The sequence below is a fragment of the Trachymyrmex septentrionalis genome, unplaced genomic scaffold (genome assembly GCF_001594115.1).
Source record: "Trachymyrmex septentrionalis isolate Tsep2-gDNA-1 unplaced genomic scaffold, Tsep1.0 scaffold32, whole genome shotgun sequence".
Taxonomy (NCBI): Eukaryota; Metazoa; Arthropoda; class Insecta; order Hymenoptera; family Formicidae; genus Trachymyrmex; species Trachymyrmex septentrionalis.
Window position 1 is genome coordinate 1732957 of NW_017305485.1, and position 13247 is coordinate 1746203.

The following is a 13247-nucleotide window of genomic DNA, read 5'->3' on the forward strand; positions in this document are numbered from 1 at the left end:
TCCCTACAAAATCATTTTTTAAAAATGTTCCTATAATTTTTTGTTTCCGAGTTATTCGCGAGTTAAGTAAAGAAGCATTCTGATTTCGATTGCTCATAACTCCGATAAAAATCATCATATCGCAATTTAAAAAACAGATTCTTAAAGCTAAAACTTTGCTCTAGCGAATGATATAATCGTAACGAAAATTTCGCAACAAATAAAAAAACTTTTGAAAAATCAATGAAAAAATCCGCACGGACTTTCCGGACCACCTAATATTATTAATTATTCATCGTCTTTTTTGTAATTTTTCTATTTCTGAATCGCTGGGACATTTAATTTAATATTGATATTATCTTTTTAACATTTTTACATAAAAAGTGCATATAAGAATTTAGCTGAAATATCGGTCTTAAATTACTTAAGGAATTTATAGGTAAAAACTTTCGATCTCTTCTTCGATTTAAATACATTCCGCAGTTTATATGCACTTGCTTGTATGCACAAATTTAATTAAAAGTTTTGAATTATCTGTTCTTATCTGTTATAAATACTAACTGCTCTTTGCATGAATGTTAATTATATAGCCCTCAGGTATCATAACATCTTGCGTGTGTACATAAACATTAAACGTTTTACACTTGCATTACGAAGACTAATTCACGACGTCGGGAATGTACTGATTAAGGCTATATGTCTCGTGGTATAACCACAAGTAACATCGACTGACATGGTTTATATATAATCATAAATCTATTATTACGCATAATGGAACAGTGATAGCATTAGATTTTATATTTCTTCTTTCTGGATAACTTATATAACTGATAATTCCACTTTTTATAAATTGATTATTAATTTCATCAATTACTTTTTATCTTTTATCTTGATTGATTTAGAAGACTTAATTTAAAAAATCGTGAATTTCTCTCCAAAGATAAATTTAATTTAATTTAATTTAATTTTGTTATAAATAAATTGTACATTTATCTGGAAACTCGTTTTATTTTACAACATCACTTTTACTTTATTACATTTTTTTACCATATGATAATTGTTTATAGCTAATTTACAGCAAAGAGCTTCGTATGACAAGGAAAGATTCAATAGAGATGTACTGTTAGCACACTGTTTTCTTTTCTTTATTTTTTTAGGTAATCGTCAAGAAGACAATGTGTATTCGATGTGTTAACACTTGCGGTTTGTGGTGATCTATGAAGGTATATCACATTGTACCTCCAAATGACGAAGATTAATACATTTGCGGTTGAAAGCAGATGTTCTCTAGCCATTTACCTTGCCACTTTCGCAAAGAAATCGATATCTTAACGGACCGTACCTATAATTCAAGCGTACGCAGTACTACAGCAATTTGTTTCGTATTTACTAGTTATGTTGTAACAAGCTGCGACGTAACAATTCGTCCGATATATACTACTTGTGCGACAGTCGTTAAAGTAATCATAATGATCGTTCAGTTATGGAGAAACGTTTGTGTCCTAAACAGCATACAATATTTATGATATGACATAAAATCTTTCGCTTACAAAATATAATTGCAAAAGACAAAAATTTCCCACTTTTTTCTTACAAATCAAGGAAGATATATTGAATATTGAGTCTCATAAGAATATAAATATTAAAATAAATAGAAATAGAATGTGAATCAATAGTAAGAAACGTTTGAATTGTTAATAATAAAGAAAATGTGTAGAAAGTGTAAAAAAATATTTGCAGAAAAATCCGTTTGTTAGTCTTCTTCTCTTTTATACGAACATTTTAAACATGCAATAGACATCTGCATATGAAATGTAGTAAAAATAAAAACTAATTCTCGGTTTTTATTTTTCGGCGAAGCATTACACTTGGGAAACAATAAAAAATCACTGAAAATGTCACTGAAAAAAGGGTCTAAAAATATAGACTAACTAAATTTTGTTTAACGTATTGCTGCAATATATATTGTAAGTAAATATTACTAACAATAATAATAGTATTAATACTACAGTTTCAACCAACTGTTTGGTAAACATTAGAAAAGCAATAATATTTGAAAAAGTAAAATTAGCGTTTAGCAAATTTTAATTCTATTAACTAAACATTTGATTGAAATTATTTCATTTAAATTTTAATAATTATTATCTAGACTTGATTATTATTACTTTTTTTCAACGATGGACTTATAGTTGATTTTTATTTTAAGACTGAAATAATATTAATACTAGTATGGGTCTGTAATCAGCTTAAATTTTAAGATTAATTGTACTTAAGACACAGTTTTAAATATAAGACCCGACTACGAATATCAGAATTGTCGAATTTCCATTTCAATTCAAGGAACCCGTGTGCTAATTTGTCGAGATGTCCATCGTGCAGTCTCAGGTACAACAATCTCTTCTACTTGGGCGAGTAATCGCAGACAACTCAAAACTGTCGACCGTGCACCTGTCTGACCTGGCGTCAAGCTTTCCCGGTATTCGCCGCCGTCGCCATTCACGCGAACAGAAACGAGAATGAGAATGAGTATGAGAATGAGAACTGTAGGTATACTGTAGGATAACGACATCACGGAGGTGCGAGAGTGTACGTAAACGAGCGTACACGAGCGTGTGTGCGCGCGGACCACATCGCCGCCGTCGTGACCGTTAGCTGGCCGGCTTTACGTCCCAGCCGGACTCTCTTCCAGAAGTCTTATACAGTTTGTCCGAGGTGGACTTTTGTTAACGGCAAACGCCGTCGTGTCCGTCGACGTATCCCGCATACTGCGGGCCGCGTCTGGATTCTGGGGAATCCGACCGCAAAAAACGAGACGGGCGCGAATCAAGTCCGCAATAGGAAAGAGTTGCAGGGCTTTGAACGCCAGGTCAAGTCAATAATTACGGTGACTTGTTCCTAAATCTAATTAAATAAGTAAAATCTTATACTTGGCCAAAGCGAATCTCAGTGCTTAAATATTTTTCTATGAATTTATATGTATACAAATTGATTCATAATGTGATTCTGCAAACTACTCGTAGAAGTCCTTTTGTTGAATTGCAATCATGAGAATCAGATATATATAAATTCACACAGAAATATTTAAACACTAAGATTTACTTTGACCAAATATATTACAGGAATTCTCTTATTTAATCAGATTTATTGTCATCTTCTCCAAATTCTTATCATATTGTTTATTCCTAAATATTTCTAAGTTTAATAACTTAGAAGTCTATGGATTAATTTCTGAAATTTTCTTGCGCAATATACCTGAGATAACTTCCACATAAAACACAAGTTCATCGTAACATCAAATTTGCGTTAAAAATAGTTGCAAATTTGATTATTAAAAGTTACTTTTCAATTAATCATGTGTCATTTTGACGTTATTTTAATATTATTGCGATTATTGTTCTGTTTGAACCAACATATTGTTCTTACATAAAACTAAATTTGTCGGTAGTTTCTGTTAAAATTCGTTTATTAGTACATTAAACATTGGAATCCTAATTAATAAAGAATTTTCCGTAATATTATTAAAATAAAGAGCAAAATTGAGTTTTAAAAAAATTAATAAATCTAAAAAATAGTTTTTTGTCTAAAATAAAAAAATTTCTTTTACAATAAATGATCATCGTGTTGATTATTCTCTTGTGTCGAGTATCGACCGACGAGATTCGTCCAATGAGTATTTGATGGGATAATCGCGATTTTGTTCCCCTTTTGCTAATAATTTTCATCGCTGAGAGAAAGAGAACTCATTCGATACTCAAATAAGAAATACGCTCGTGACTCATATCGAGGATCTAAAAAGCGGAGATAGCAATCTCAAGTTTCGGCCTTTAATTACGCGTCTCAGTTGAGTGAGCTTCGCTTCTTCATAATGACAGATGTCACGCAAAATTACTTCCATTAAAATCACGCTCGTATCTGTATTCGACACAGTTCTTTATTTTACTTATTTTTTACTCTTATTGAACTATTACCGTTAGCCTCATAATGTACTGTATTTTACTTTCGTGCATGGAAAAAACGATTCTGCCAACATATTTAAAAATTTGACTGTAAATACATACAGATTTAAAAATAATTTTGTTAAGCTATTAAAATAATTATGTAAAAATTTCAAGCACGGTGAGCAATGCAGCAAAAACATTGACATAGTAGTAACTAGTTTGAGAGTCGTATATATAATTATTTTATTTTGGTCTTACATTATTATTTTGATGATTCAATAAAATTTCAAATCTATATTTAACTAATTTCTAAATATTTTAGCAAATTCGTCCTTTTACGTATCAAACAATTTTATATAAATATATATATATTCAATATATATATGCAAGTATGGTACAGTTGTAAAAAACAGAGTACCGTTTTTTAGCATGTGCCATATGTGGAACGCTATGCGCATTGGTATCAAAACTCTTGACTTTCTATATTTACACTCTCATATACTTTGATAATCTACACTTGTGCTTTTAAATTATTTTAAAGCCGGCAGCACAATTCAGCAGGTTTCACAATACTTTATTTAATCATCTTTCTCTATTATTTAAATATCAAACAGTACAAATATTCAATGCGAAATTAATTAAAAAACTTAGACCAAATTGAATAACGTTATCAATTTTTTAAGAGTGTCTCGGTTAAAAAATGTTTCGGCAAAAAATCGAAAGTTATACGTTATTTAAGAAAGTCTTCGTAGGTTTATGAGCCTTCGACGATAATTTCATTCTCGTGTTAACTACCGACGACAATAACGATAATGACTTCACAATAACAAGATTAATCTCCTTCCTCCCTTCTGTTTTGCTTCGCACAATGAACTTCCATTGACGTGTCAACCTTAACTCGTTACCCACATAAAATGTCGAAATTCTATGATAGCACGAAGTGTACAATCATGTACGCTTTCCACGCGTCCCTCTTTGTGCAAGATCGTTGCAATTATCTCAGTTATCTTAAAAGCGTAAAGTTTATCTCACAAAGAAACGTGACGATTTTGCGAGAAAAAGATCGACTTCCATTGGTTGTAGAATTTGATGATAAAAAAATATCTCTTATCAATAGACAGAATACAAAAACATATTAAAACATACACAGTGATAAAATATTCAATTTTAATAAATATTTGTTTGAATAGTTCTAAATAAATATTTATTTACTGTAAGTAAATATTTACTAGTATTATTCAAACAAATATGTATTTAGTAATTTTTTTTCAGTGCATATATTAACATGTTAAAAATGAATAGAATCTTCTCTATCGTTTAGAAAATCACAGAGAAGCACGTATAAGTGAAAGGAGAATTCAAAGGTGATGTGGATCATTAGGAGAGTACTCAAAAAAGAATTTACTTCGCGTAAATAATGTGTTTGGTATCAGGAATATGTGTGTAAAATATATTAATATAAAGATATTTAAAAAATACGAACGCATATCCGCGCGATCGTTTATGTAATCGTACTTTACTTCAACATACCGCAGTTAAGAAATGTTAAAATGTCAGGAAACTTTCTCGGTACGAAATGAAACATATTTCGAAACAATCATTTATGAACCTCAAATCCTCCCGGTGAGAGGTAATGTACGTAAAGTACTTTTTTTCATAGTTGATGTGAGAAACGTAAATATTCCAACAGACGTAAATATTCCAACATCAGTTTCACGTGTTTCAAATAAAATAACATTCAAGGAATTAAATTACTCGATAGCTATTAATTCATAAAAAAAAATCAATAATGATCGAGATCAATTAATTATCAATTAATTGGAAACTCATACGTGGTGAAAATAATTTCTCGTAGTTATTTAATTACATGTAAAAAAATTTTATTAACTCTAAGATATAATTAATATTTTACTGACAATTAAAATAGGTTGTTTGGCACTTTTAAAAATGGCTTTTCCATTCATTTTTCATCTCTTAAATATAGGATTTTGTTTTTATTATAGAATTATAAATGTAGAAGCGTATTTTACTAGCAAAATCTTCTTAATATTTTCTTAAATATTATTTCTTTTTATTAAAATTATTTTTATTAAATATAAAGTTTGATCTTAAATTAATCTGCATTACTAATATTATCCATATTTATTTAAGTGCCTCCTAATTCTTGTTATAATACATCTGAAAGTATTCCGTCTTCACTTGTAAAAGATTGATAAGCATCGTTCTACACGAGTGATTCTCGTTCTTCTCACCATTCAAGATTATGAGGAAACTTGCGGAACAGGACGAAAGCAATCGAAATAGGGACACGTAACTATAAACATGATGAGCTGTCTAGCAGTTTTGAAGATGCTTGCAAAACGCGGTCATATCGTGATGATGAAGAAAAAGATTCAATAATGCGCCGATATTCGATCCAATTTTGCTTGTTCCGATCAACTAGTTTCCACAAATTTGGCGAATTGTTTGCCACCCATAAATCGAACGTACTTTTGTAAAAATGTATCTAGATATTTTTATAAAAAAGGTGACAAAATTTATCGACAAAGATCTGTCATTACGATTTACTCTTAAAATTTAAGTCAGAAATTTTCAAATGCCATAAAAAAAATTTTGTATTAAATAATTTATATTGTGTAACAAATTTATCGAATCTTATATGTAAGGTTACAAGTTTTTTTGCGAGATTGTAAGCATCGTGAAAATTGTTCTCGGATGCAAAATCGAGCGGATCCGTTAGCTACAACTCTCAGGATACGGCACTTTGCACCTATAAACTTTCACGAGCGACCCTTTATTTATCTCGCTGATAAATCGTGCAACGTCGTATGAGATGTAGGATAACGCGAGAATATATTTATCTTATATCTTAACAAATTATTATTTGTTTATGTCTCTAACTTGGATATTAAATTATAAATTAACAGTAGTAAAATGGAGAAATTAAGAAAGTGTCGCGAGCAATTAAGAAGAAAGTGCAAAGCAAAGAGAGAGAATAGACATATCGCCAAATAATTTACATCCTAAAACTACATTTGAAAATTTTCGTTAATTATATTGAATAATAATTGACTAATGACAAACTTGTTTAATTCACATTCTTTATAGAAATATCGTTCTAATTACGCACTTTCTACATTAACTTCATCATATGTTGGTATAAAAGTAATAATATTGTGTTCACCTTTCTAGCCATTATTAATGTAATTATATGACACATCAAAGATGTTTTCACTATCTAAAAATTAATAAGAAATAGTATGTAACTTTCGATCTTGAGAATATAGCACTGCACTTTTCGAATCTTTCATGTTTAAAACTTAAACATATAAGTAATATTGAATATTAAAAAATTGCACATATATTGCTTGAAATTTGACGAGAACATTGACATGCAGTTCTTTAGAAAATTTGTTATTAAGACTAATATCAAGAAGTCTGCATTAAATGCGCTTAGAATTATATATAATTAGATAATTATGCGTTTAATTTTCTTATAGTGCAAAGAAACTAAGAATTAAATCGATTTTAATTCCTTTCAAAATACTTTTAAAATTAGAATAAAACACCTAATATTGTCTCTATAAATTATGAATTGAATAACATACGTTAGAGTTAAAGTAACTTTCAATCGCATTAAGTAACAAAAGCTTGTAAATTGCTGGCGTAACATCTATTTTTCTCTCGACATATTCTCGCGTCCAAAACGGAGAATGTTCTAACAAAGACAGGAATTTCCCGAGCTCACGTTAATGATTATATCATATCTTCGGCGAGTTAACACTGTTAATTTAAATCAAAGACTTAGATTTTCCCATCTCTGATGTATCACAGATTGTAATTCACAGGTTTTAATTCCACGATTTGTACACGCGCGCATTGATAAAATCAGGGCTTAAAACCGGTATAATAGTGGAGAGTTCAATGCTCGATGTCGCACAGAAAGATGCACTTTACGTCTTACATTTCCATCAATTTAAAGATTGGGATACATATAATGTTGACCATTAATTTATGAATATTTATAGAAAATTTTTAAAATTTTACACAGAAAGATTATATAAAAATTCAATGCAAAAATTTCTTTTGGTTACAAATAAAACGTTAAAAACATAAGAGAAGTAAATGGAATTAAAGAATGATTTTACTGAAGTATCTAAAAATATAGTTAGATATAAATCTAAAAATAATTTTATTAAACCATTAGAATAATTATGTAGGACATTCAAACTGGTTGTTAGAATGTTAAAACTTTTTACAATATTGTCGTCAACGTTTCAGCGTTCTACATATAATTATTTTGATAGTCCAACAAATTTATTATATTCATATTTGTAATCATCTTAGTTTTGCTGAAGTATCTAAATTTTTGATACTTCAGCAAAACTATTTTTTCGTGTACTTTATAAATTATAAACTTCAATTTCATTCTCGCATTGAAATTCTCAAATAAAAATTCTTTATTTTTAACAGACGAAGAATATCCAATCGTTTCTTTGCTGAAGTTAGTATGCTGAAGTCGAAATGTGAACTCGTATAGTCCTTGAATAAATAAATGTCGTACTTACTGAAGAAGCAGCGGTCCTCGAAGATACGATGAGATTTCAAAGCTGACAGTCTTCCTCTTCCTGCTTTGTTGCCTCTTCCTGGCTCAGGACTTACCTAGGGACGAGGTGCGAGAAGAGCCCTCGAGTGCCAAACGACGATGACGACGACAACGACAAGAGAAAGAATCCCTGGCAGTGATGCTGGCCGACGAATTGCAAATACGAGGAAGGAATGACTGACGGTTTCGCGATGAGCCGGTATATAGTCGGCCCACATTCCCTAGTGGTACGAGTAACCTAAATTTCTCCCACCAGAACGAGACATCATCCTCATCAGACGTTGAGTCCTCCGCAGGTGGGATATATAGCCCCACCTGTGCGTGCCCTGTCGTCGACGTGCACGGTTAGACTCGTACACACCGATTCGTAAGGCGATGGTATTATCGTTCCCTTCGTCATGCCTCCGCTCCAAGTCGAGACCGACCAACTGATATTTGTCGTCGTTTCGAAAACTTCTCTTCTTCGTCCCGGCGATACGATCCTCGAGAGCGCAATCCCGTAGCTAAGAAAGAAAAATATTGAATGACGATCGCTCTGGTTCGCGTTGTAAATGTCAGTTATGCAATTACAGTACGTTTTATTGATACCGTCGTTGTTGGCAATCGGCTAAATATTTATTAGACAGTAATTGACCTTCTTCTTCTTCAATCTGCTCCCCTGATGGTTTTTCAATTCACAGCTACAGATCGCCGTAATAGTATTATACCATTTTTTCATCAAACCCAGCCCGAAAGGCCCAGTGAAATTGCTTCTTTGGGGTGAAGGGAAGCACCGCTTATTATTATTATTATTATAAGAATAATATATCTTTAACTTCCCTCCCGTTAGTAATTGTCGTTAAAAAATGTGCTAAATGAATTAGCATGATATACGTTTGAACAAAATCAGTAGTCTTGTCTATTAGAATAGGTTTCCTTCAGCTTTTGTCTATATACAATGTGACGATATTTTGAAATCTAGACACCACGTGACGTTTGGACATCCAGCAAAATTTGACCGAGTATCTGTTATGCAATCATCTGAAATTGAGACCCGAAAGTTGAAGGAAACTAGACATGAAGCGTAGAGAAGCGCAGCGGGTTTACATTCCGGACAGTTGGGAAAGAACGAGTTTCCCAGCGCAACTTAATTGAATGAAAGACTTTCTAAGAACATCCTGAAGGAATTCTGATTCCTCCTCCCTCTCTCTCTCTCTCTCCTTTCCCCTTCCCCTCTCCCCTCTCTCCATTCCTCTTCCCCTCTCCCCTCTCTCCTTAACAGCTCTATAGGGACAAATTCTATGACTACTCCCTTAATTCTATCGCCATGTATTTTATAAATTTTTAACTTTTCTTATTATAACTCTTATATCTCACTATATTAAGGGGATTCTAAAGCGAAGCCCGAACTCTGACGAAGTCATCGGAAGTCACTGTTTTTCCAGCCCACCGACATGTTTTTATAGTATATACTATCACACCAATATCTCACGCAATCTACTTGTATGATACACGCGGTCGTGTCAATTTTCATATAACAAATTCGTCGCGATAAAGTGTCTATATATATATTTAATCCCTTTTTCCACTAATATAAATTAACTTTAATCTCGGTTCAATTTACTCTTTATCTTTTTCTAATCTTTAGAATTAGAAAAAGACGAAGAGTAAATTGACATTAAAGTTAATCTACATTGGTGGAAACGGATATAAGAACTAATTTTAAGAACTCGACGTTATTTGTTCGTGAAAACTACTGTTTATAGATTACTATTTCGTAAGTACCTACAAGTTGCAAAACTTTCGTAACAAGCAAATATTGTCACGAATTGACAGCTTGAGACGCCAACTTACACTAAAAAATATATCAATTTCAAAATTGTTGGTCTTTCTCGGCATAAACTTTACCTCACAAACACGTATTAATGCATATACTTTAATCTGGAAAAGAATTTCCGAATCTGTGAAAGAGAAAAAAAATATTTGCTATACAAAAATTTTTACATGATTTAAGGCCGATTGTTCCATCTTTTGATCAATTTTACCTTGATAAAATATACCTGAGATAAATCTGGTAATCTACGCATGTGATTGGGTAATCTTGCTACTTACCCAACAAGTAAAATTTACCAAAAGATAGAACAACTGGCCCTTAGTTGGTAATACAGACGGCTTTAGAATCCCCTTAACGCAGACACGAAGTCTCGACACTTTACGTTTCTGTAAGACATACTGTGCTTACATACACATGAGCACATACTCATTAACTCTTACATGGTACACATCTTATATGTTGATAGCTTGTATTAATTAAAAATTTTTGACTTTTTATGTATACCTGTAATCCATTTTATGAATCTCTTTATATATTGTTGGACACTTGAGGGGAATATATAGAAAGTATAATTATAAACAGACCTCTCTGATATAAATTTTACGCATTCGGCAGTCGCCGCCTTTCGATTTATCACGAGGATTTCTACATGGTTGTCTGAGGGAATGACTGTTATCTCGCTGTCGAGTAATTCGAAAGGCCGTGCCTCGTGACACCAAAACTACTTACACAGCTGGGATTATAAAGCGGTGTAGTGACTACGCAAGTATTCAACAGTCAATAATAATTCCCTAAGAATCACTTCAATCGCGTGTTCTATGGATTAACGCTCAAGCGACTACACATCCTTATATTTCTTCAAGATCTCTTCGCGATGACGGGGTGGCGTCAGCTTTTAAGTCACACTTATCGTATCCCTGACAAAATAAAAATTGGAGTCGAATGTAAGGGGAAAGTGACAGAAACATAAATGAAGCTATAAAACTTCTAGCAGATAAAAATTAAGACAATGAAACTCTTTTACATTTTCCAGGTAGCAAGCTGTCGTTATTTTGATAGTTAGTCATTTTAAGTTATTGATGTCATGTAATCTATTTAAGGTATTATATAATAATAACGTCATCTTTTTGATCAATTAATGACGTTATATATTTATGACTTTATAATATCATACTTAATGACTAATGTCAAATAAATGGTCAATTATCGACGTAACATTATCAGTGATCAATTAATAATCATACATTTATTCTGTTAATAACATGAAAATAATGATGTATTTTTGATGACGCAGTTTGTGACATTGTGTGAATGATAAGAAATAAAAATTCACATCATTTTTACGATATTTATTTAGACGTCAAGGAGTTTATAGTCCGGGAGCTAGCATCACTTTTTTCTGTCAAATCTGATTAAAGTTGATTCACTTTTTTTTCTACTATATTTGTGCTGCATATTCATAAAATGATTTCCTGCCGGTGCACGAATGGAATAACGCTTGACAGTAGCGTCTTAATTATATAAAAGAAAATAATGTGAATGTTATAGATGCTTAAAGTTGAAACTTTTGTACTAATTATGGACATTACAAAATAAAGAAAAATGATCTCCTGCCACCTTACTTGTAGAACGGTATACTCCTGCCACTCATATAAACATGTAAAAAAAATTGAGTCGATTGACAGAGATGATTACGACTAAAAATTTTTTTCTAGTAATTTATATTTTGAACTTGAAAAAAAAAACTTTTGCTGCCAATCATCTGACGGGACAGGGCAGCAGCACGCAAAGATGCTGCGCGAAGAATTGCATGAAAGAGATTAGTGCAATTGTAATCTTAATTGATATCTTAAGCTGCAAAAAAAATTTCTTTTCAGTTTAAGTAATCATAAATCTTGTACGTAAATAGGTACGTAAATATTTTTTTCAAAATTAATTAAACATTTTAAGGCACCTGAGTACTCATTTTAGCCATACCCAGCAAACGAGAATGGATTGAAATAAATTGAAATGGGTTCAGATTTTCAGATATATTGATTCACGAATGTTAAAATAAATGCTTTTCAATCTTGAATGCATTTTTATTAATTTATAGAAATTGCATGGAGCATATCTCTATGCCTTTCAATCTAAAAATAATATTAGCTTTTTCTGTGCATTGTGAATACTATTCAATTCAAAATTTTGAATAGAAAATGTAGTTTTTCAATTCAATTGCATCCAATTGAATCTAATTGAATCCAATTAAATTCACAATTAAATCCAAAAAAAAGTATTTGCTATTTAAAATACGCATTCAGACAGAAAAAAAATTTCAATCTATTTTAATCCATTCTCGTTTGCTGGGTACTGAATCGTGACGTCATAAGCGAAAAAAGTGCCATAAGTGACACGTTAATTTTTCTTGTATGCAATTTGCAAATAAAGAGAATTTAGAAATGAAATGATAAGATTGCTTTAAAACATTTGTAAAAATGGACGAAAACTCTCCTCTCCCTTGACAGTCAGTAAGTAATCGTAAAAGGCACGTAAAGTGAGTTTACTAGATTTTACTCAATGCGCATGCGTAGCCTATTTTCACTTCAGCCTTTTTTGACTCTTTACTGACTACCAGGGGAGATAAGAATAGTTTTTGTCGTTTTATAAGCGAAAAACGTGCTCTTTGCAACTATTCGATTTTTTTCGCATATTTTCTTTACAAGTTTCGAGTTTTAAACATACGCATTTCTTTTCTGATGATCTTTCGAAGATTTTCGTGAAGAGAAATATTGGTTTACAATTTTTTTCCGAAAAAATTCTAACTAAAATTCTACTTCTACTGGACTATTCGTACTACTCGAGTTTATCAAGGAAGTATATAACACGCATGAAAAATCGTAAACAATTAAATATCTCGTAAACTGTTGCATTT

At 31.6% G+C, this 13247-nt stretch overlaps 1 protein-coding gene across 1 annotated transcript in view; it reads right to left on the reverse strand.

The window, feature by feature from the left end:
* The window catches only part of LOC108750074, a 26185-nt gene extending 17463 nt beyond the window's left edge, over nt 1–8722 (reverse strand). Inside the window, exon 1 of the mRNA XM_018489299.1 lies at nt 8486–8722. The gene's annotated coding sequence lies outside the window, so the exon portion shown is untranslated. The remainder of the gene's footprint in view (nt 1–8485) is intronic.
* Nucleotides 8723–13247: the final 4525 nt, after the last annotated feature.